The sequence below is a fragment of the Otolemur garnettii genome, unplaced genomic scaffold (genome assembly GCF_000181295.1).
Source record: "Otolemur garnettii isolate 467f Iridium unplaced genomic scaffold, OtoGar3 scaffold00071, whole genome shotgun sequence".
Classification (NCBI taxonomy): domain Eukaryota; kingdom Metazoa; phylum Chordata; class Mammalia; order Primates; family Galagidae; genus Otolemur; species Otolemur garnettii.
In genome coordinates this window covers 1,218,856-1,224,484 of record NW_003852466.1, presented here as the reverse complement: position 1 = coordinate 1,224,484, position 5,629 = coordinate 1,218,856, and the positions used below count along the sequence as shown (strand labels likewise).

Below are 5,629 nucleotides of genomic sequence, written 5' to 3'. Positions count from 1 at the left end.
AAAAAAAAAAAAAAAAGCAACATATAACTGTTAGGAATTAAAGAGCATAAAACATTACAGATGTAGCAAGTATTCAAATTATAATAAGAGTATGTTATGAATAATTTTAACTATATAATTTAAACCTTAAATCAAATGACTAAATTCCTGAAAAATATTTACTTACCATAACGGATAATCTAGATGGTCCATGACCATTATAAAAGGAACCAAAACAATAGCTTTAAAAATTTTCACAAAGTCAGCCTGGGCAAATATCTAAGACACCGTCTTTATAAAAAATAGAAAAATTAGCTGGGCATGGTGGTGAGCACCCATACTACCAGCTACTCTGAAGGCTGAGTTGAGATGAGGATAGCTGGAGGCCAGAAATTTGAGATTGAAGACAGGTATGATGACATTGCTGCACTCCAGCCTAGACAGAGACTCTGTCTCAAAAAAGAAAGAAAGAAAGAAACAAACAAACAAACAAAACACTTTTCCACAAAGAACTCCAGACCCAAAAGGTTTCTTGAGGTACTGCTCACTTTTAAAAGGAAGAAATTGTTCCATTCTTACGCAGAATATTGCAGAGTTTAGAAAAGAAATGAAAGAATATTCCCCACCCCATTTTATGAGGCTGACATTCATATGCAATAGAAAAGGAAAATTTAGCTCAAATAGATCCCAAAACACCAAAACAAAATACTAGCAAACCGATGCCCAAAATGACAAAACAGTACATGTCCTTTCCACGTTAAGTTATTCACCACTATGAACTTCATATAACATTAGAAAATCAACTGCTTTAATTCACCACACTATGAGATAAAGCAGTGATTTTCAACCAGTGTGCTGCAGCATGCACCATGAGAGAATCTTAGATATGCCACAAAAATTTCAAAAGATCATTAATAAAATTATCTTCTAAAGAAGTTTAAAGCAAGCACAGTAAGTATATTCTTTATTTTACTCTCTCTTGATCAATGTAATGTAAGTGTGCCATGGAAATTTAACTATAAGTTCAAGTGTGCCATGAGATTTTAAAAAAAAAGGTTGAAAAGCATATTATCACTCAATTATTCAATTCACAAGCAGTTCTGAGTGCTTGAAATACAGCAGTAAACTGATACAGTAAACATCCACTGATACAGTGGATGATGAAAAAAAAAAAAATCACTTGTTAGAAGCCTGCCAAGATGCACAAGAAAAACTCTTCCTTGGCTCAACAAAAACTATTTTCCACAATTCACAAGAAATATTCTTAAACTAGGGAAAAAAGAGAGCTTTCTTGGCCTAATAAAAACTATCTTAGAGAGAAAGGCTTCCAGCAAACATGAAAGGTAATTTCCTTTAAGATCAAAAAGAAAAAAGGCCAGGCTAAAGTTTGCTATCCAAACTCCAGTCAGTGATACTGGCAGTCCCCAGCTGGTCTACCAAAGAAAGAAAATAACAGAAGTGTATGAGTCAAAAGTAAAGATTTGCTTATTTTGGCTCAGCTCCTGTGGCTCAAGCAGCTAAGGCACCAGCTACATACACCTAAGGTGGCGGGTTCGAATCCAACCCAGGTCCGCCAAACAATGATGGCTGCAACCAAAAAAAAAAAAAAAGACAGGCGTTGGGGTGGGCGCCTGTGGTCCCAGCCACTTGGGAGGCTGAGGCAGAAGATTCGCTTGAGCCCAGGAGTTGGAAGTTACGGTGAGCTGTGATGCCACAGCACTCTACCCAGGGAACTAGCTTGAGGCTCTGTCTCAAAAAAAAAAAAAAAAGATTTGCTTATTTTATACAGATGATAAAATTGAATAGGAAGACCATACAAAATAAACTACACAAAAATTAAGAGAATTAAAAATGGATAGACAGTAGCAAGCTCAAAGAACTTTGTCAATAAACAGAAAACATGTAACTTCTGAGTAGCAAAAAAAAAAAAAAAAAAAGTTCCTAGGAACAAATGTAACTAAACAACCTAAATCCTCTTTGCAAATACTTAAGCAATACTTGCACCAATATGGAAAAAAGAATGTCTTTGAAAATACTGAAGTATGTGTGTTCATTCACAATACCAAAATTAGGAAATATATTTTTAGGAAAACACATGTAAGCAGTAAAAACCATAAAGAAAATCGTGGGAAGCAAGGATGTAGTCTAGAAGGAACACACAGCTTCCTGAGGTTAAATAATCTCTTTCTTGTCCTGGTTTGTATATTCATTAATTGTCTTTTTTTTTTTTTTTTTTCAGTTTTTGGCCGGGGCTGGGTTTGAACCTGCCACCTCTGGCATATGGGGCTGGTGACTCACTCCTTTGAGCCACAGGCACTGCCCCATTAATTGTCCTTTTATGAGTTGTGCATATGTGTGCCCATGTGTGAGATCTTCTTTTTTTGGCACATGTGTCCTACTTTCCAACGTTAAAATATTTGAAAGGAAAAGAACAGAAGGCATAAAATAAGACGGTAAAATTCAAAGCAAAATATTAGTAATCACAATAACCATTAGTGGACTAACTCTTAATTTATGGAGTGCTGAATTGAATTTTAAATCTATTAACAAACTATTCACACAAGAGTCAACTAAAATAAATAAGATAAAAAGAAATACAATGGGCTCAGTGCCCATAGCACAGTGGTTACAGTGCCAGCCACATACACCAGGGTTGGTGAGTTCAAGCCAGGCTGGGTCAGCTAAAACAATGACAACTGCAACAAAAAATTGCCAGGTGTTGTCGCAGGCGCACCTTGAAGCCCTAGCTACTTAGGAGTCTGAGGCAAGTGCCAGGGCACTCTACCAAGGGCAACATAATGAGACTCTGTCTCGAAAAAAAAAAAAAAAAGAAAAGAAAAAAGAGAAAGAAAGAAAGAAAATGGACGGAAGGACAGTTTTAGTTAAAAGCATAAAAGGTATTCAAGGAGGAAGCATGGAGAATCCTCAAAGAACTCAAACTAGATCTCCCATTTGATCCTGCAATTCCATTACTGGGCATCTACTCAGAAGAAAAAAAAAATTATCATAAGGACATTTGCACCAGACTGTTTATCACTGCTCAATTTACAACTGCCAAACTATGGAAACAACCTAAATGCCCATCAATCCAGGAATGGATTAACAAGCTGTGGTACATGTGTATCATGGAATACTATTCAGCCACTAAAAATGATGGAGACTTTATAACTTTTGTATTAACCTAGACGGAGTTGAAACACATTCTTCTTAGTAAAGCACCACAAGAATGAAGAAGCAAGAATCCAATGTATTCTGATAGTACAATTGATGACCTAGTATATGGGGGAGGTATGCGGGAGGTATAGCGGAGGGGTGGGGGCTCACGGTGTGTGACACACCTCTTGGAAGCGGGACATAATTATAAGAGGTACTTTACCTAACAAATGCAAAATTAAATAAATTATTTAGAAAAAAATCAATCTTTAAGAAGGTATTCAAGGCAAATGCTGACAAAAAGGAAACAAGTGTTCCTATGCTAATATTAAGACAAAATTGCTACAGAGCAGAAGGAAGATGGTTTATCTTGGCTGATTTCCAATTCCTGCCGACACGCCCCCTTCTCAACCTCCCGAGCTCTCTTCAGCTGCGCTTTTCCGCCCCCACCCCAAGGACTCAGTGGATTTATCTGACCAGGTTACTAAGGCCTCGCACATCACTAAACGCCTTGCTCGAATGTCACTCCTCATGTCACCGGTGTTTCAAATCTCTGATCGCGGGGCCTAAAACGCGCTCCTCGCCTGGCTGCCTGGCTTGTTGGTCCCCGAGCCTCGTAACCCCTTATTCTTCCAGGATCAGGATTGTGGGGCTTCCCGTGACCCCAGGAAGGCCCCAGGGAAAGGGTTAGTAAGGAAATTGGGGCTTACAAGATTTGGAAGGTAGACTCGCGAGAGCGGAGATCAAGAAGGGTGCCACCCGAGGGATGAGAAGCTTATACCGAGGTTCCGTCTGCAGCGGGGAGGCGGAAGATCCCCAATAGCTCCAAAAGTGACGCCGCGGACCCCTTCTCCACCCATGTGTCTAGCTACGGTGAACTACCGTGAGCAATGGCTTCCGCTTCCCTTCCGCCTTTCAAACGTCACGGGACTTCACCGCCGTCTCTAACGAAGAAGCGGGGGCGAAGAGGATTCTGGGAAATGCAGTTCCTAGGCTTTCCCTGACGTGGCGGCTGCGAGCAGGTGGCTACCAGCTCTCTGGCACATTCACTAAATTTTAATTGTTCCAGTGCCCTAGGACTAGGTCTGCAGCCTTTTCTTTTTATAATCATTCAGTTTGTGTGGACCCAATCTCTAGCCACACCCATACCTTTATCCTGAATTCCAGACCCTTGGAGACATTCTCCACTTGGGTTTTTTATACTTCTGTTAAAATGTCCCAAACCAAGCTCCTAACTCCACCGTCTCAACCTCAAACAATAGCCAGCCACGGCTGGCGTCATAAGTCAGCCCTGTAACCAACTACTCTGGAAGGCCGAAGTGAGAGGATCCCTTGAAGTCAAGAGTTCCAGGCCAGCCTGAGTAAGAGCAACACCTCCTCTGTATACTAAAAATAGAAAAATTAGCCCAGCTACTTGGGAGGCTGAGACAGGAGGATTGCTGGAATCCAGGACTTTGAGGTCGCTGTGAGCTAGGCTGACGCCAAGGCACTCTAGCCTGGGGCAACAGAGTGAGGCTCAGTCTCAAAAAAGAAAGAAAGAAAGAAATGTAGTCATTTTCCCTCCTGTTCCCAAGTATAAATCTTGGCAACATCCTTGACCTTTTCTGTTTGTCCCTCCCATATCCATAGACACTTTCAGAGACTGTTGCCAGTTCTACCTTGAACATAAACCCATTTTCCCTGCTTAAGATGTTCCTAGAGAGAGACCTGGGTGAAAGGAGAAATTAAAAGCTGTGAGTATGCAGTTGAGACCATGCATAGAATGTTAGTATTCATAGGATGGCAGCTTCCTAGGACCTCAGGAGCTGATCCTTCCCTGAATTACCAAGGAATTGCTCAGCCTCCTGTAACAGAGTCTAAGCTTGTACCAGGGACCCTCTGACAGCCAGTAAATGTAAAGAAGAGGTGACAGTGTGTTGGGGCAAAGAAGGTGACTTTTATTCAGAGATCCAGCAAACCGAGAAGATGGCAAAATAATGTGCTAAAGAACCATGTTTGGTATGAGCTTTAGACTCCTTTTTATGTTAAGGGAAGGGGATTGAGTGCCTATGTGTTTGTGTGTAAGGGGAGGAGGGGGTTGCAAGAGGTAACTGAGGACTGCAGACATCTGGGAGTCAACAAGGTTCTCAGAAGGTCATAAATCTTCTTTGTGGTTGGTTAGTTAAATTGGAATGACTATAACTCAGATCACACATATTCCTAAACATCTCTAATACAACATTGTTACTTGTGTACATACTTTCCTTAACCCCTGCACCAGAGGTTAGTTTTGGAAAAGGGAGAGTTGTCAACTTTCCTCTAGCATTGAACTACAAGATAAATTCTTCCTATATATAATGGCCCACATCCATAGCTAAGCAGAAGCTTTTCTTTCTTTTTTTTTTTTTTTTTTTTTTTTTTTTGAGAGACAGAGTCTCACTTTATTGCCCTTGGTAGAATGCCGTGGCATCAAAGCACACAGCAACCTCAAGCTGTTCTCTTGCCTTGGCCTCCCAAG

General features: G+C 40.6%; 1 protein-coding gene across 2 annotated transcripts in view; it reads right to left on the bottom strand.

Annotated features, from left to right (window-relative positions):
* The window catches only part of ZNF317 (zinc finger protein 317), a 32,048-nt gene extending 28,049 nt beyond the window's left edge, over positions 1–3,999 (bottom strand). For both annotated transcript variants that reach the window (XM_023515446.1, XM_012807550.2), the window contains exon 1: positions 3,843–3,999. The gene's annotated coding sequence lies outside the window, so the exon portion shown is untranslated. The remainder of the gene's footprint in view (positions 1–3,842) is intronic.
* Positions 4,000–5,629: the final 1,630 nt, after the last annotated feature.